Consider the following 20,890-nt stretch of genomic DNA (forward strand, 5'->3'; position numbering starts at 1 on the left):
GCAGGTCTCCCACATTCCCGGTTCGTGGAAACCCACGCTAGGTAGGAGCTGCGGGACGGCATCCTACACAAAACAAAACAAAACTCTAGCCACCCAGAGAGAAAGTTAGTTTACCAATGGCAGTGAATCCTCTCAGTCTAAATCTATATATGACCTTAATATGATAGCACTGGTCTTTTATGTTAGATGTCATTGCTGCTCTTTTCTTAATTTTCTTTCCTCCTTTGCATCCTGGTTACCCATCTCTATATTTAACTGCATTCTAGAATACTTACCTAAAATAAAAAGGACACAGCCAACACTGTAAAGACTTTTGTTAAAAACCCTTACGTATACTCAAAACATTTCTTTTTTTTTTCTTGCTAAGATTTTAATTGACATTCACATTTAGACATTCAAATTATTGATTTTTTTCAGTCCTCCCTTAGAAGTGTCTGTCTCCTTAGCCGTTTTTAACATTAAAATTTAAAAGGTAGCATTTTACTCATTTTACAAACATATCCCAGTACATATTGCTGATAATATCACTTGATTAAGTATGGCTATAACTGTATGTTTTACTGGCAGTGCTTGTGGAGGAGAAATTCTTGCTAAGCACAGAAACTCTTTAAATAGATTCTTTCTGGAACAACTGTTATGGGTAAAATTAGCTTTGTTTAAAATTCACATCCAGATACAACATGAGTCTATTTATCACATTTTCTTCTTTATCTACACCTAAAAGTCATAAAAAACTCTAAAAGAGTCATTCTCTTTATCTACATTTTACAAGTAAGTGCCTAATTTACATTAACAATATAAACAATCACTGGTTTTTTTTTTTTTTTTTTTTTTTTTTTTTTTTTTTTTTTTCAGAAATGGAAACACAATGAAAATGTCTCCAGGCTCATTGGCTACAACTGGAATATTTTAAAAGATAGCAGTATGGTACAAAAAAATAAATAAATCTGAGTATAAGAAAAGTATCTCCAAATTATTTCAATTTTCAAAATTATTTCATCATCTATTGCTGTAAAAGGAAATAGTGTTATTCCTTGTGAGTAAAAACAATCACTTTAGTGATTCTTCATAATTTGGAGGATAAGAAATTTCTGAGGAGTTAACATTTGTCTCTGACTTACACAGCAGTACTTGAAGTGTTTAAAGGTGGACATTCACCCCTGATAATTGCTTCGTCACATGTGTAGGTATGATTCCTATTTGCTTCTCCGTCCATCCATGAGACAATCCCCTCTCAGAGTATGTCAACATGGTATAGTTACATTTTACAACACGGAAAAATTACAGTTGCCCATATTACCAGGTTACTATACTCTGAGACCTGGTGATTCAAGGACAAAAAGCAGAAGTGAACAGAGCATTATGTTCATAAGTGAATCATAACATCACTCGAAGCCATTCCCTGTTTCAAAGTGAGAAAGGTCTTACAGAGATATTAAAGTATAGAAAATTGTACCTCACCTCCACATGGCATAGATGAGAGTGATCTAAGCTAATATTTTTTGCAGTAGCAAGTTTTTTGTTGAAATCCTAACAACCCTATAGATTAAAGAATGCATGGTAAACTGTAGTGAAGCTATGTAAGGCTTTCTATCTTGATTTCAAATAGAAATCAAGAGTCTATGATCCCCAAAGTGTCCAGTATTGAAGATAAATACTACCTTGTCAACTCTAGTCAAAATTTAGACAACATACACCTATAGTTACGTATAAAGTAGCGTGATCAACAGAAACTTCTAGTTGGAGGTTATTTCTACTTCGGTATTTTAGAGTATGTATTTTAAGTGCAATGTAAGTATAAACATTTTTACCATGAACTCATTGAAAATGTCAATCTTACCTAATTATTAGCCATGTTAAGGAGATTTTAAAATTGCTATACTTGGGTAAAAAGGGGACTATACCTGGAAGTTCCTCATTAAAAAAATATTGCTACATTGATAAATATCACACATAAAAAGTATACAAGACTGATAAATCAGTTCTTTGGGAGCAAATGCAGAAAAATAGAATTGCCATTTTCATATAAACATTCGTTGCTATTAATTAAACCAACTATAAGGAAATATTTGCATTACATTACTTGGTCATGATTATTGTCTTTGTTGAGGTTCAAATTTAGTATGTAACATGTGATAAAATAGTAAATTAGTACACATAATCTAGCACTATGAAGAAAAGACAGTATGACTTCAATCAATAAAAGGGTTAAAATTTAACAGTGGCCTTGGTCTAAAGAGACAAGATGAAAACTTAGATTTTATGTCCAAGCAAGGCAATGTTTAAATTAATCACAATATTGCAATGAGGAACACAGACAACCTCTCTTAATTGGAATGTGATATGGTGCATAATAAAAGCCAAATGTCAATGACCCTGCCAAGGGATTTTGAAAAAAACAAACAAACAAGATTTAGATTATAATGAGAAAATTACCATAATTTTTAAACTTGGTAAGAAAATAATACTTCCTATGTTTATTTAAGAGTATTTTACATTGCATAAATAATAACTTTGAAAAGAATAAGAGTGGGACCAAAGAGACAATACATTTTGAGGACAGATTGCAGATGATAAGGGCTCTCAATTTTAACTGACACCAACCTTTGGCTTTCTTGGGCACACATACACCTATGCACAAAGCCACATATGGATAATTATAGACATGAATACAAATTAAATAAACTGTGGAGTGGTACTTATACATTTCTTTTCAGAACTTGGTAGGTAGGTCTCTATGAGTTTGTGGCCATCTTGTTCTATAGAGTGAGTTCTAGGACATCCAGAGCTACAGAGTAAATAAATAAATAAATAATAAAATCTTAGAAGAAATTATTACATGGTATGATATTGCTTTATATTTTAAAAATTTCATATTCAATTGTTGACTAGAATTAGCATATGATAATCTATTAAGTAACATTGAAAACATTTTCTTTAAGGTTGGCCCATCCAGCTTTAAAAAAATCAAAGTGAAGTCAAAACCAAAAAGTAAAACAAAACAATATTGTAAAAGACAGATGTGAGGAAACTGATAGAGGAAATTTACTATTTTCATTTTAAGATACAATAGAAGAAGGATCTAAAATTATCTTCAGTGCCTCCTGTGCCAAGTTGTGAAAATTCTAATAGTTTTATTGAATTTTAACATTGAAAGGGAGCCGGGTGGTGGCACATGCTTTTAATCCCAGCACTTGGGAGGGAGAGGCAGGTGGATTTCTGAGTTCGAGGCTAGCCTGATTTACAGAGTGAGTTCCAGAACAGCCAGGGCTACACAGAGAAACCTGTCTCAAAAAAAAAAAAAATTGAAAGGGAAGGGTGATAAGAAGCATATTTAGGGTTTCCATGATGAGAAAAAGCCCGGCATAGCTGTGGATATTAGATTTTTTTAACATACCATTTACAATTAAAAAAAAAGAAAACATCATTGAGAACAAGTACAAAATTGTATTGTTGAGGTAGAAATTGAAAGCATTTTTAAAAGATGATTTTGAAAACATTACGTCTGAGTTTAGCTTTAATAATTGAGAAAATTTTCTAAATAAAATATTATCTAAAGAGCATATCACTTTTTAAAATACTGACTTTTCTGTCTCATTCTGTCTCTCTGTCTCTGTCTCTGTCTCTGTCTCTGTCTGTCTGTCTGTCTGTCTCTCTCTCTCTCTCTCTCTCTCTCTCTCTCACACACACACACACACACACACACACACACACACACAGAATGTTCAGAAAACCTAAATTGTGGTATTATTTTCTTTTTTTATTTTACTGGATATTTTATTTTTTTACATTTCAGATGTTATCCCCCTTCCCAGTTAAACTCCCTATCAGCTCCCCCACCCACCCTGCTTTAGTTTGTTAGAAAGAACTTCAGTTAGGAAAGTAGAGAGGGAGACAGAATCTGGAAGGACTTGGAGGAAGGAAAGATTATGATCAAAATATATTTAAACTTCAAAATAGTTTTTTAAATGATTTTTAAAATTGATTTATTTTTATACTCCATATTCCATTCCCTGTCTCCCCAGCCCCATCCACCCTCAGACTGCTCCTCATCCCATAACTCCTCCCCACTCCCTTTTTCTCCACGTAGAAGCCCCTATCCCCAACCCCATCTGACCTCTAAAATCCCTGGGGCCTCCAGACTTTTGAGGGTTAGATGCATAATCTCTGAATGAACACAGACCTCTTCAGTCCTCTACTGTATGTGTGTTGGGGTCTTCATATCAGCTGGTGTATGCTGTCTGTTTGGTAGTCCAGTGTTTGAGAGATCTCGGGGGTCCAGATTAATTGAGACTGCTGGTCCGTCCTCCTATAGGATTGTCCTTCTCAGCTTCTTTCAGCCTTCTCTAATTTAACAACAGTGGTCAGCTGCTTCTGTCCATTGGTTGGGTACAAATATCTGCATTTGACTCTTTCAGTTGCTTGTTGGGTCTTCCGGAGTGCAGTTATGCTAGGTCCCTTTTTGTGATCGTTCCATAGCCTCCGTAATAGTGTCAGGCCTTTGGACCTTCTTTTGAGCTGGATCCCACTTTGGGCCAGTCGCTAGACCTCCTATTTCCTGAGGTTGCCTGTATCCATTCATTCTGTTGGCCCTCAGGGCTTCAGTCCTTTTCCCTAGCCCAATACCAGATCATGTTCCCCTCTTCCCTTTAAAAAAAAATTTTATTGGTTATTTTCTTTATTTACATTTCAAATGTTATGTCCCTTCAGGGTTTCCCCTCCGCAAACCCGGTATCTTACCCTACCCCAAATCCTGCTTCTATGAGAGTGCTCCCTCACTCATCCACCCACTCCCACTTCAGTGCCCTAGCTTTCCCTATGCTGGGACATCAAGCCTTTACAGGACCATTGACTTCCCCTCTCATGGATGCCATATAAGGCATCCCTACATATGCAGCTGGACCCATGGGTCTTTCCATGAGTACACTTTGGTTGGTGGTTTAGTCCCTGGGAGCTTTGAGGAGTCTGGCTGGTTGATATTGATCTATTGTGGGGTTGCTAACCCCTTCAGCTCCTTCAGGCCTTTCCGTAACTCCTTCACTGGGGTTCCCGTGCTTAGTCGAAAGGTTGGCTGCATGCATCCACTTCTATCTGTATTGCTCAGGCTCTGGCAGAGCCTCTACAAGGACAGCTATACCAGGCTTGTGTCAACAAGAGCTCCTTAGCATCAGCAATAGTGTCTGAGTTTCATGTCTTTTCTGCAGAGGGTATGGATACCTACATGGGGCAGTCTCTGAATGGCCTTTCCAGTCTCTGCTCCACTCTTTGTCCCTGCATTGCCTTTTGACAGGATCAATTTGGGGTTAATATTTTTGAGACGGGTGGATGAGATAATGTCTCTTAAATTACAAGTTCTCTTTCTGTGATAATGTTTTTAATTACTACTGCAATTATTTTCAAAGCCTTACTAATTTTAGATAATATTGCAATGGAGGAATGCTTGCCACTAAATGGAAGTTATGTTATGTTCCAGGAAGCAAACCATTATGTGAGGAGAAGAGTAAGAGGAGATGACCACTTTCTGAATTAGGTTAGGGATGACAACTATATAAATTTGTAAAACTATTATACATTCATTGAAGTTGACCATATATAAAAATGAAATGTTTGAGTCTTGAGGTGTAAAAATAAAATCCTAGGATAATAGAAGTTTTATGTGGGTCTAACTCCAATCTGGCTCCATTATTATATACCCTTGTCTCTACTGAGTCTTCTTACCAAGACTAGCCTATTGAATTAAGAGCTCAACCTACTTCACTGTAGCCTTATCTCATGGAATTATATCTGAAGAATCCCATTTTCACATAAAATGGTACTCTGAGGTACTATGTGGAGCATTCAATACTGCCGTTTGAATGAGTTTTTCACTCAAAATCTTTAGTAATTTTGAAGAGAATATTATTTCCCTTAAGTCATCTAAAAATAAAAGCATAGTACCTTTGCCATCATGATAAAGAAAGCATAATTCTTACAAATATGTCTTAATGCTCTTTACTAGGTAAATGTTAATTTTCCATGTACATGACTGTGCATTTTGAGTCTTAAGTAAGAACTCACAGTTGCAAAGGTTTTTGACACATTCGATTCTTCAAGCCATATTTAACATTTCCTATGAAGAAGAAATTATACAGGTCATTTCCGAGATGTTTTAAATTTCACATTTCTGTTGCTATTACTAATCATGAGATAAACATTGCTTATTCTTTCAAAGATTAACACTATAAGATAAATGATGGAAAAGACATGCAATATGAATTTTATTTTCCTTCAAGAAATCCTAAGGTAAACTAATAGCCACAGCTGACAAATTCTCACAAGCCTCATATTCAGAAGTGAGTTCTTTTCAATGACCAATTGTAAGCTGGTGGCAAATTTCTATTTTCTGTAATAGTACTAGAAATGATTAGACTCTATTTCTCTAATGTGACTCTTACCTATCAAGTAATCAATTTAATTCTCTCTGTTTCTCACACCAAGAACCATACCTGTCTATGCAGTGAAAAGTTAACCTTTCTATGATGATTTAGCATTTGTGCTGAAAATGGGTAACACTAGTTTGTATGTGTGAATGTGTATACATGTATGTATGATCACAAATGGCATCCGAAATATGGCACTTTCTAATCCAATGAGTACTTTAGGGTTGCTTTATTTTTTTGTGTGTGTGTTTGAGGTATGACAAATTCCCCTTTTAGGAGACCTATAACATTTCAAAATGTACTGAAGTCGAACTTGAATATTGAACCTTTTAACACAGGCAGAAATGTTTTGTGACACATCTGTCACTTCATTTGTCAGATGTAGAAAGCCAAGGGTGTAATGCTAAATACGCTGCTGTGCCTATCACCCAATGTAATACACAGAAAATATTTAAGAAGCCTCCTGGGTTGTGGAAGATGATGTGAAAAATGAATCAAGAGTTAGTTTGTAGAGGCACGGTTCTTTAAAGAGAACAACTGATATGTGACAAGAGGATAGTAAAAGATTAATTCCTGAAGGAATACATCTGCAGTCTTAGAGACAGCAGGATTTTTTTAGTTCCTAAGCTCATGCAGGTTTGGCTTGCCTCTCAAGAAACTACACAAAGAATGTAGGGAAGGGAAGTGAAAACACTTCCCCTGATGCCCTGTGAGGGATTCAAAGCCCAGCATGTGCACTCAATGTCTAAGAGTCAGCTGTTCAATATGCCTCTATTAACCTGGCATTAGACAGGTTTAAATCTATTTTTCCCAACACAGAAATAATGAGGCTAGTCACATTCAGTTTAGTATATCTTGAGTGTTTTATGATACTGACGGATTTTGTTTAATACAGGCCAAAATAGTTTCTCCAATAAATGTTAAGGAAAAAATGTTGTAACTTAACAATTTTCTCTGAAAATTAGAAAATAAGTTAGATATTTATATTTTTGATTTTCTGAGACGTGCTCATATATATATATATATATATATATATATATATAAACTCATCAATTTTTTAAAATTTTACATATCTCTATCTATCTATCTACCTACCTATCTATCTATCTATCTATCTATCTATCTATCTATCTATCTATGGATATTTTGCCTGCTTGTAAAATTGCACCCCAGGAGAGTACATTGAATCCCATTTCAGATGGTTGTGAGTCATTACATGGGTGTTGAGAATTGAAGTCAGGCCTGTCAACACAGTGTTGTTAACCACTGAGCCATCTCTCCAGTGCCCAACTCATGTCTCAAAACTACATAAAGGTCTATGTACTCACTGACTATGTTGTGCTTATGTATTTATGAATATGTATATGCAGTTTTCTGTAGCAACAAATAATGTTTAAAGAGGCCATAACTGTGAAAAAGAAAGAATGGGAGGGTTTGATGCAAAAAAAAAAAAAAAAAAAAGAAAGAAAAAATTATGCAATTAGAGTATAATCTTAAAAAGAGAGAAGTAAGTTTTTTTAAAAAACTCAAGGAGAGATTTCTTACAAAATATGGAAGTTATTTCTTTTAACATAAATGATGAAAATATAAAAAAATTCAATGACTAAAAAAAAACATTCAAAGACTAAAGATGTCTGCCTATGCTTTCAACACATGTACATATTGCATTGCTTGTTCAAACCCAAATACATCTATCTCCTCACACATTCATTTGATTTTATGTTAAAATGTTAAAATTCTATCTTCTAATTTTCTGAGAAAACACCAAATTGATTTCCAAAGTGATTGTACAAGGTTGCACTCCCACCAGCAATGGAAGAGTGACTCCTTTCTCCACATCCTCACCAGCATGTGCTGTCATTTGAGTTTTTGATTAGGCATTCTGATGAATGTAAGATGGAAACCCAGAATGGTTTTGATTAAATTTCTGTGATGACTAAGGACATTGAATATTTAAGTGACTTTGACTATTAGAGAACCCTCTGTTGAAAAGTCACGAACCAGTACTCCCCAGATCTCCCAGGGACTAAACAACAACCAACCAAAGTATACACATAGAGGGACCCATGGCTCCAGCAGCCTATACAGCAGAGGATGGACTTATTGGTCATCAATGAGAGGAGAGGCCCTTTGTCCTGTGAAAGCTTGAGGCCCTAGTATAAGGGAATGCCAGGACTAGAAAGCAGGAGTGGCTGAGGTGGTAAGCAGGTGGAGTGGGGAGGGGAGAGGGGATTTTCTGAGGGGAACCAGGAAAGGGGATAACATTTGAAATGCAAATAAAGTATCTAATAAGGAAAAATGAATATTCTCTGTTTTTGCACATGATTTTTTAAATTATTTTATTTATTTAAATTATTTTATTTATATCAATTTATTATTTATTTATTATTTAAATTATTTTATTTATTTACATCAATTTAGCTTTCTTGAAAATTGCTAAACCTGATAAACAACTTCAGCAAAGTAGCTGGATATAAAATTAACTCAAGCAAATCAGAGGCCTTCCTATATACAAAGGATAAACAGGCAGAGAAAGAAATTAGGGAAATAACACCCTTCACAATAATTACAAATAATATAAAATACCTCAGTGTAACTCTAACTAAGCAAGTAAAAGTTCTGTTTGACAAGAACTTCAAGTCTCTGAAGAAGGAAATTGAAGAAGATCTCAGAAGTTGGAAAGATCTCCCATGCTCATGGATTGGCAGGATTAATATAGTAAAAATGGCTATCTTACCGAAGGCAATCTACAGATTCAATGCAATCCCCATCAAAATTCCAACTCAATTCTTCACAGACTTAGAAAGAGCAATTTGCAGATTCATCTAGAACAACAAAAGACCCAGGATAGCCAAATCTATTCTCAACAATAAAGGAACCTCTGGTAGAATCACAATCCCGGACCTTAAGCTGTACTACAGAGCAATTGTGATAAAAACTGCATGGTATTGGTACAGTGACAGGCAGGTAGATCAATGGAACCGAATTGAAGACCCAGAAATGAACCCACACACCTATGGTCACTTAATCTTTGACAAAGGAGCTAAAACCACCCCCGATAGCTATGTAGCAGAGGACTGACTTATCTGTCCTTAATGGTAAAGGATGCTCTTATTTCTGTGGAAACTTGATGTCCCAGGGAAGGGAGTTGCTAGCAGGATGACACAAGAGGGGATAGACACGTGTGAGAGCAACCTCTCAGAAAGAAGCAAAGAGTATGTGGAATGGGGTGAGGAACTTGTGGAGTATCATAAAGGGGTTCAATGTGGGTTAAAATGGTGGCCCATGTACAGCCCAGGGTATGGGCTGCTGGGCGAATCCGGATGAAGGAAGTTTTGACTGTGTGCACCCCACATCACTGCTGGGTGGGTGTCAGGCTGTGAGAAGCTGCAGGACCCCAGTCCTGGGGTGGGGAAGCTCAGTCTGAGGTCCTGTGGGACTACTGCCGTGGGAAAGGGGCAGGAGGAGAGCTATGGCTGGTTCCCACAGGGAGGAGAGAGTTTCAGGTGGGTCCCAGGGGATGAGATTTTTTGGTAGCTTGGCTTGGTGGAGACTGTCTGGGAACACAGGAAAGCCTCCCTCCCATGGGAGATTAGACACATGACTCTTTAGAGGAAGACCTGCTCCATTGTTCCCCACAAAGGATCCCGATGAGAAGAGGCAGTCCATGGTTTGAAGGCATTTATTGTCAAGGCAGAGAGTTGTGATAAGTGAAACCTTACCCCACTTTCTCAGGACAGGGCTGAGGTTAAATACCTTTCCAGGGAGGAGTATCTGTGAAGGAAAGCTTAATTGGCTAAGCCCTTCAGACATTTAGGTGCTTCCTTAAAATGGAAATCTGTCTTGTGATCTGTGGTCACATCCTCTATCTATAGAGGGGCTTGGGGCATTGCCCTTACATGACCGATGGCCGCAGAATTATGGAGAGTTGAGCCTGGTCAGGAGCCTGGTGTCTAGGAACATGGCAGGCAAATGCCTTCTGTCCCTTGCAATTTTCTGTTGGGTGTCCAGGGTAAACCTAGCTCGACCAGAAAACAGGTTTCCTTTCACGGTCTCACAGGGCAAAATTTGGAATGTAAATAAATAAAATAATAAAACATAGAAAGAATTCAGAATGAATCTTTCCAATATATACATGATGACAAAGAGAAAGAAGTTTGTAAAGCCATGGACACCAGCAAAATCTGTGCCTATTCAAATAAAAGGTAAAGGTTCATGAACTACTAGTTTCTAATGGACCAATATATTTACTCTTAAAAATCTGGAAATTTACTGAAGGAAGGGCACTCCAACCTGATATAGCTGTCTCCTGAGAAGCTCTGACAGTACCCGACTAATACAGAAGTAGAGGCTCACAGCCATCCATTGAACTGCATATAGGGTCCCCAATGAAGGAGTTAGAGAAAGGACCAAAGGAGCTGAAGGGTTTGCAGCGCCTTAAAAGACGAACAACAATATGAACTAACTAGTACCCTCAGAGCTCCCAAGAACTAAACCACCAACCAAGGAGTACACATGGTGGGACTGATGGCTCTGGCAGCATGTGTATAGTAGAGGATGGCCAAGTTGGTCATCAATGGAGGAGAGGCCCTTGGCCCTGTGAAAGTTGTGTGCCCCAGTGTAGGGGAATATCAGTGCCAGTAAGTAGCAAAGTGTAGGGTGGCGAGCAGGGAGTTGGGGAGGAAACAGGGGTTTGTTCTTGATGTTGTTTTTTATTTTTTATTATTCGTTTTTATTTTGGGAGGGGAAACAGGGAAAGGAGAAATCATATGACATGTAAATAAAGAAAATATCTAATAAAAAATAAAAAACCAAAAAATGTCTGGAAATTTTTTTAGTTAAGTAGTTAAAATATTTTAGGTATGTATATGATTAGATTAGATAACATAGATGTTAAACATAATCATAATTTTAATATTTTATATTAGAATTATACTTATTCTTTCATATATTCCTTTTTTATTGTAGTATTGCCTAATCATGTACTCACAGAAAATAGATAAATATCAAAATCATTACTTTAAAATTCAACAGTATGAGAATTTTCATTTGCTATTTATTATTAATGATTAGGATTTTACAGAGAAACATCTAGGCTTGAAAAGAACGTAAGTAAGTTGCTGCAAGGGAATATCAAGTAACTAAGAATAATGTATAAGAGTTATATTTTCAGATTACATGGATTAACTGTGTGGGGATGTCTATATTACCATGAGTACAGCTACAGAAGAAGGTAAAATATTTGGAAAATATGCTAAAATTATCATAATGATAAATTTTTCTCCAGGATGAAAAGCAAAAAACTACTAAATTATTGTAAAAATGTATGATATAATGCTTTAAAACACTATCAAGTTTGTATTTGCTTAAATTAGTAGGGATAGAAGAGATTAAAGTGCATAAAATATATATCTTCACTTACAGGATATAATAGTGTGTAAAATGTGGAATCTTTTGAAACTGTGAGGGCCCTAGTGTGAGTGAGCTGAGTGAGTTGTGATAGTATATTTATTAACCTGTTGATTTTCTTTTCATAGCACACACTTGTGAGTGAAGGAGAACAGGAGATTACCCCAGCAAGTGGGCAACAGGCTAGCCAGTTGACCCAATGTCAGTGTATCTTTACTCTTAGTTCTATATATCCTTATTCGGTGATTGAAAATCATCATTGGAAGGTGTTTGGAAACTATAGTTCTGAACTATCAAGAGTACAGAGGTGTTTGTTTGTATTGTGTTGGTTATCTCTGTTGTAGTTGTATAAATGGTGTAGGGAATGCTTTAAATGGTTTTGTGCTTTGACAATGTTTCCAACTTATACCTGTATAGCTATAGACAGGTTAAGGCAGGTAAGTTGGTTCACCATTTTGACATTTGCCTAATGTTTTCCATGTGACATGTACTTATGCTTTGACAGTTAAAAATATACAAATTGACAGAAGAATCTTGATACTTCTAATACCACTAGATAAACCTAGTTTGGAATACTGTAAACTGAGCAGAGATGGTTGTTGCATAATAAATGCTTTCTTTCTTTTCTTAAATCTGTACTCCCTTATTATATATATTCATTTTTCTCCCAGACATCCCAAAGGACTACTCAAGAAGACATCAATAGTGAATACTTATTAATACTTCAAATATTATAAGTATTGTAAGCTCTCTTCTTCACTTACTGTGAGTTGTTGTGGCTCAGCTTAGTCACCACAGATGTTCCTCATTTTCTGTTGTAATAATTAATAAACTTCAGGCCTGCTGCAAGAAAGCCCTTTATGAGATATAAGTATGTCTGTAGAATAGGGGGTTATGTTAATGAATGGACTTTGAAGTCTATGGGCTTCAGGAGATGAAGAAGGAAAATGCAAGTTTGATAAACTTTGTTGTGTTTTGCACTGAGGAATCCAACCTGAATTCAATCATATGACTTTTGACCATTAGATTCTGATTCTGAATATATCCAAAAAATTATAGAGGAAGTTGCTAAAACTGTTGCAAACTGCCTTGAGGCAACTTAACCCCGTACTCATATCAAGTTCTTTTTGAAGAAATAAATAGTTACTGTCTAAATGCGGATGAATGACTATTCACTTGCTCCCTATGTTGCGAGGTTAAATAACAAGCCTTAGTGAATATTGTAAAATGAGAGTATACACAACACTCTGTTAAATAAAAGTCCCCACACTTTATCCAATCAGGTGCATCATATTTGTGACAAAAAGTATCTATAAGAATGTTCTGTGTATCTTTTGAGAATCAAACATTTAGGAATCAGCCAACTTGACATTAAGGATGTTTAGTAGTAACAGTATGTACCATTCACAAGATAAAGAGTGGAGGCTTCATTGCTTTGCTGTAACAATTTTGTATAAGGAAGGATCATGTTTCCAACATATTTTTGTAAAGCTAAACATATCTAAAATTAAATGAGTTTAATTTTAGCAGAGGGAATATTTTCAATGACTAAGATTTATTATAGCATATAGCAGATTAATATTTTCATTGATTGAAAACTCTTCGTTTAAGGAGTGCATGCAGACTCACACCTGTAATTCTGAACTGAGGAACCCCAGGCAGCAAACATGTCAATTAGGGACAAGCCTCAAAAAAATAACAAAACAAAACTAGGCAAAAATGAACACAACAAATGTTTCACTTTTGAACATCCCCTATTCTGATTGACAAAACACTAAGCAATAGACTTTCTATGCTAGTACTGCTTTATAGCATGTGTGTCTATAACATCCTATAAGTTAAAATGTACACTCAAAAGTTTAGTAAATGCTAAGTCTTGCATTTAAAAAAAAAAGGCAGTTTTCCAATTGTGGATGTTGTCTGTCAAAAGTAATTAAAAAGCTTTACTACACAAATACACACAGTGAAAAATGATAACCAACTTGGAAAATGTCCAAATGTTTCAGTGTATGTACATGTGGACACACAGAAACATGCACATAGGTATGCACTCACACACACACATACACAAATACTATAAGTAAAATTACATTTTAAACAGTCCCCAATTTTAAATTGAGAAAATAGAATTATGTTGAGGGGCCAAGATTCAAATAGTATTTATGTATAATTCAAAAAATAAAATCAGGCTAAGATACATATAACAGATGTTTACAAAATTGTGAAGATATACTGTTATATGCCAACACAGTGAAGATAATCAGAATTCTGAAATGAAGAAAGAAAGCAGAATAAATTTAACTTTAACAACTATTAAGTGATCTTAGGAAGATGAGTAAGGTACAATATTCATTTTAAAGTAGTTTGAAATTCTCATGTTACAAGACTGTTGGGAGAAATAGCTATGAGCAGACAGAAGCAATTGTCCAACGTGTTATCTGTCTTTTTGTCCACACAACATGAAAATGGAGCCCAATACTTCAGAGCATATAAGAAGTGTGTCAATGAGAAGGAATCAGGTGCTGTTTGAAATATTATTTAAGAGAGTATGCTACTCAGTTGACTATAAACTGATCTTTTCAATTCTGGATCGCCACAAGAATTAGGAAAATATATTTTAAGGAACTCTAAAGGAATAAATAAACATACATGACTAAGAAATCTTTGAACTGTATTAACCTGGTATGATTTTCTTCTGTAAAATTCCTTAAATCTTTTTCGGTGATGAATTCTTTGGGTTTCATTATATATTTTAGCATCCTAAATTACTATTATAACATAAGGGAAATGTATTTTTTTTTACTTATTTCTTTCCCATTTCATTTTCAAAATTGGTTAAGGAAATGAGGCTTGAAGAACCTCTTACTGATTAATAGTTCACAAGTAAATTTCTGCACCTGTGTCTTTGAATGATGCATTTAAGATTTGAATGATGCATCTGAAAATAAAAGTCATTAAAATACCTGCATAATCTTTAACTTGAGACATTACATCAGTGCATAGGGAAAACTACCTAAATTTCACTAGTTCTATCAAAAAAATACTTTATTTGCATAAAGACTATTTCATAACCTTGATGAAACTATAAAAATCTGAGAATCAATCTACATTGGTTTGATGAAAAACTAAATAGTACAAAAAAGTGTTTAGAAATTTTGGTAATTTGTTAAAGCTACTTAGGACACTCATGTTAGGAAGAAATCAAGTAGTGCTGTCATAGACAATTTTTTATTACCTCTCAATCTGTGATATTATGTCAGTGTTACCAGCATATATCATAAAAGATGGAACCACACTCAAACCCTAATGAACTTTTGACTAGGATACATGGAGACTCATATTAGGATAGTTGGTTAGTCAGTTGGAAGTTAGTACAGTGAGTGGAGTGCAGTAGAATTGAATTCTCTTGTGAGTTCCTGAAGCTCAGAGCTGCAGCAGAGGCATTTGAAGCCAGAGAATGAGGACCTAACAGATTAGAACAGATTTCCAGAATTAGTTTGAGCCAAGCAGAACAATAGAGTGAAAAGCTGGGAGAAACCATTTTGAATCAGTCAGCTTGGAGAATTAGTTGGGCCAGAATAGCCTAGTTGAACCAGCCAGCCAGTGTTCAGAAAGAAGTGGTAAGGGTGAGGTTTTTCAGCTGTAACCCTCCAATATGACAATTATATCAGGGAAATAAAAGTTACTTTACCATATGTATAACTTTGATTGTATTAAATTTGTGACTAGGATCACATTACACAGTCAGAGAAGAGCATTATCTACCAGTCTGATCTGAGCTTGATCCCTGAAAAATCCATAATAAAACAAACTGCCTCCCAAAACTTGCATTATCCTACACTATGAGTCAACTTCTCTATTCCTATTTTCTCTGTCTCTTTCTCTCTCCCTCCCCCTCTATCTTCCCCTTTTTCCCTCCCTTCCTCCACTCCATCTCCTTCCTCTCTGTCTCTCTCTGTCTCTCTGTCTCTGTCTCTCTCTCTGACACACACAGAAAAATTTAATCTGAAACTTTAAGTACTGAGTAATAGAAAAAGTCTGTGGTATTATTTCATTTTCTTTCTCCCAGCTTAGTTCTTTGACTTCATTCAGCAGTATATGAGGTATTTGATCACCCTGATCACTGTCACTAGAAACACTATTTACTCATATGAAATAAAGGTTTGAACCTATTAATCTTTCTGTGCCTCCCTGTCTGGGATATTAAATGGCAAGATTAATATCCTTACCTGTTTGAAGGCCATTGACTGTCTCTTGATGAATAGTAGTTCACCATCTACTTTATTCAATAATAACCTGATAAAAATATGATTGAGGCCTTATGCCATTCAATAATTTCGCTTCCAAGATTTCTACCCCTAATGATTTAATAAATACCAATAATTTCTGATTTGTTTTAGCTGAAATGTTTGTTAATAGATCAATAGGATGTAATGGAAAGGCATGCAAATCAAAAGTCTCAATGTCCAGTGTTTTCCTATATATCTGTTATCAGATGTTAGATATGGTTTTCTTCCTCTCATTTTTCACATTATTAATATTGATCAAATGCTCTTGTGTATGTTTTATATAATTTGGCAACAAACCCAGAAAACAACGCAATTGATGTTTCAGTTGAAATTCATTATATAAGCCCCTTTCCTTCCTAAAAATAATAAAGAAATTTAATGTCAATTCTCACCATGTCATTTGTAAAAGATATTATAATTTCCTTATAAAAAGTATATTTTTTCAGAAAGAGTGATCAGTGAATAATTCTTAAAGAACTTAGAAACTAGACAGATTTGTATTTTCACTGCATAAATTAACAAATTCAAAAGGAAAAATTTCAAATTTAATATTTTGATATTTTCAGCTACATTTTCTGTCATGTTCCATATCTTTCTGTTTCAATAAAGTTGCACTTTATATTTATTTTAATTACTTTTAACAGTGTGTGAGAGTGTATATATATATATATATATATATACATATATATATATATTTGTATATGGTTGTGAGTATAGTAACTGTAGAGGCAAATTATAAGATATTCTGAGGCTAGAAATACAGAAAATTATGAGATACCTAGCATGGAGACTAGAAAATATCAATAATGTATATATTTTTAATTTTAGAGAATATAATAAAATTAAATTTTCATGCTTTTAATCCTTTTTCTATATGGAATATATATACATATAAATTAAGAATATATCCTGAGTACTCTATATAATGGTACTTGCATGTATATTTTCTGGGCTAAGAACCTAGATGTCCTTCAACAAGGGAATGGATACAGAAAATGTGGTACATTTACACAATGGAGTACTACTCAGCTATTAAAAACAATGAATTCATGAAATTCTTAGGCAAATGCATGGACTTAAAAAATATCACCCAAGATACAATTAACAGACCACATGAAGCTCAAGAAGAAGGAAGACCTAATTGTGGATACTACAGCCCTTCTTAAAACAGGAACAAAATACTCATGGGAGAAAATATGGAGACAAAATGTGGAGCAAAGACTTAAGGTAAGGCCATCCAGAGACAGCCACACCTGGGACTCCATCCTATATACAGACACCAAACCCAGACACTATTGTAGATGCCAAGAACTGCTTGCGGACAGAAGGCTAATATAGATGTCTCCTGAAAGGATCTTTCATAGCCTGACAAATACAGAGGCTTATGTTCACAACCAACCATTGGACTGAGCATGGGATCTCCAAATGAGGAATTAGACAAAGGACTTAAGGAGCTGAAGGGATTTGCAACCCATAGGAAAAACAACAATCAACCAGACTCCTCAGAGCCCCCAGGAACTAAACCACCAACCAAAGAGTACACATGGAGGGACCCATGGTTCCAGCTGCATATGTAGCAGAGGATGTTCTTGTCAGACATCAAAAGGAGGAGAGGCCCTTGGGAATGACAGAGCGGGGAAGCAGTAGTGGGTAGGCAGATGTGTGATCATCCTCATTGAAGCAGAGGTTGGGGGAGAATAGGATAAGGGCTTTCTGGAGGATAAACTGGGAAAGAGGATAACATTTGAAATGTAAATAAATAAAATATCCATTTTTTTAAAGAGTATCCTCTCTCCTGGGAAAACTACGTCTTCCATTCCTAGCATTCTTTAGTTGCCTCAAGTTCTTTGTTTAGAGTTGAGACCTCCTGTTTTTTTCCCTGTCTAGTTTTGCTTATCCACTAGTTTTATTCTCTTTCATATTTTGGGATTCATTAATTTATGAGTGGTAGAACTGAGTGATCAGGAAAGGTCAAGAACCCCACAAGAAGACCTACAGAGTCAACTAACCTGGGCCCATGGGCTCTCACAGAGACTGAGCTACCAACCAAAGGGCATGCAGGGGCTGGACCTAGGCCCCCTACACATTTGTAGTAGATAAGCACCTTAATCTTCATGTGTGGCCCCTTAACAATTGGAGCATAGTCTGTCTCTAACATGGTTGCCTATCATTGTATCTCCTTCCCCTATCTGGAATATCTGGTTGGGTCTCAGTGGAAGAGGGTGCACTTAGTCCTATTGCAACTAAATGTCTCAGAATGGGGTGGTACCCAATAAGGGCTTCCTTTTCTTGGGATAGGGATATGTAAAGGTGGAAATTGAAAGAGAGAAGACTTGGAAGGTCGGAATCAGATGTAAAATGAATAAATATGTTATTTAAAAATAATTTATGTTTGTAACTTCTGATATTATTACTAAATACAATCTCATTTCCTTAACCATACCTCCTCCCTGTTAATTACAGTTCTTTCTTCACCCAATTGAACTTGTATAGTGGGGCTTATTACTTAATTAATTCCAGTTAATCACAACTGTTTCTGACTTTACCAGTTATTCATAGAATTGTTTTATGTATATTTTTCTTCCCATGAGATTCCTTTCCCTGTTTTGATACTTGTAACTATTAACATGATCTCTAGCCCTCTAGCAATCTGCCTAGATGTTTCCTTCTTCCTTTTTGCCTCTTTTCTCTGAGAATATTGTAGATCTTTTTAGAACCTGAGCCTCCCTTGCCTTATCCCACCTCTTTGTACTTTTACCAATACCAAGAGACATTCTCTACCTGGGAACCAATTGGTCATGCCAATCATGTAGGAAATTGACCTTTCTATCTTCCATTGCCAATTTCCCATTTCTCATCACCAGCACAGTAGTAGACTCCTTACAGGCACCACTCTTCCCTCTATGATCCCTCTCCCTGGGTAATATGTCAAACCACTTTCCTCCTTCCTATTGACTCTTTTAGCTCCTTTTCTAGCCCATTCAATTCCTTTATGTTAACTCCCAATACTAAAAATTATGAACTACCTAGAAGCACCCAAATCACTGGCAGGGAGGGATTCAGAAGCATTCCATGCCAGGCAGCACAACTCAACCTAAGATTCTAAGATGTGAAACAGAAATCAAGCAATGGAACACGCACAAACAAATGAAGACGTGGATAAACAAGCAAACAAGAAGCAAACAAACAAACAAGACCAGATAGCAACACAGAAAATCACAAATATTTCAAACCTAGAAGCCTAGTCATCAGACCAAAACCCAATTTACTAATACTGAATACAAATGCTTTTACTGTAGCCTACCAACCCTACTACAGTAGACCCTGGAAGATGTAATGTAGCTGAAGAATGAGATAAATACTTTAAAATAGCTATTTTGAGTGTACTATGTATTCTGGAGTCCCTCATGCCCATCTGTTCTTTTGGCCCTGGCTTAATTTCTGGTCTCTGGCCTGTAGTTTGCTTTAACTTAGCTATGTTTGCTGTCTGTATGTTCCCAAGCCATGGCAGCTTTATTTTAAACACAAGTTTTTACTACTATCTGATTTCCTTAGTCTATTCTGCTTTTGCTGTTAATTGTAAAATGGAATTAATTTATAAATAAATCATTGACTAAATAAATCACAATGATTTTGCTTTCTAATTACTGCCTCCATATCTCAGGTCTTATCTACATGTTCTCTAAATCTAGACCATAAAATTAACAGAAATTAAATGATGATGATATATCATACCACATTAAACAAAGCATTCATCAGTATTAAAATGAACTTTAGCTTCTGATTCTTTCATCCACCAAATAACATTATATCATTAATCAATATGAAAATGTTCTTTCTCTCTTGTTCAATAATTCATTGTTATTTGCCTTTGAGAAGGAAAAATTCCAGTTTTAGAGAAATTTGCTCATGCAATTTATGACTTTGTCAGAGCTAATTATGCTATACAGTGTGTTGATTTGACTTTTAGGCAGTGAAGAATAAATTTCAGTATTGAAATGTGTCCATACACACATACACACACACACACACACACACACACATACACACAAGCACAGACATGCATACACATACACACACATGTATTGTGTGGTATAGATTATCTCCCTGTGAATTTATATTACAATGAAAGGATGGTAGGATATGAAACTTGTCACAAATAATAAAAGTGACTCTGGGCCTTCCCCCAGTAGTATCTAATCCATGATATGTTTGTTTTAGGAATGTGGATTACAGTGAGGTGGGGTAGCCCAGCCCTCTAATCCAAATTCAGGAGACTGAGGAAGAAAAGTTTCTTCCAGTTCAAGGGTAGCCTAGGTTATGCCATGAGATTAAATGTCATAACAAGCAGTCATCCAGCCAACCAAACAGGATTGTGAAGCATCTGAGGCAGAGACAAGATGATAACCAGCTTGTTTTTACAAAAAATTGAGAAAATTTTACACATGTAGCTTCAGATAGAACCACCAATTATACCTATACAGAATCTCAAGTGAGTTTTCCATAGTGCAACAGTATTCCTCTTTTAACAGACATCAACCAGTTGCTCTTTGAATGATGTGCTAAGTGTTTCACACTATGTCTCTTATTTAATTTAACTCTCAACATGAAACAGTGATTCACATCTATTTTTATACCACAACTTGTTTCTTTGAATTTCTGATAGCAAATGTTGCTTGGATTTCTTGTCACAAACTCATTGCTTAGATAAGTGATTGACCCTAGGAATCTTAGATTGTAAAAGACAAAGCATTATTACAAACCAGTATTTTC

The sequence above is a fragment of the Mastomys coucha genome, unplaced genomic scaffold (assembly GCF_008632895.1).
Source record: "Mastomys coucha isolate ucsf_1 unplaced genomic scaffold, UCSF_Mcou_1 pScaffold15, whole genome shotgun sequence".
In the NCBI taxonomy this organism is placed as follows: Eukaryota; Metazoa; Chordata; class Mammalia; order Rodentia; family Muridae; genus Mastomys; species Mastomys coucha.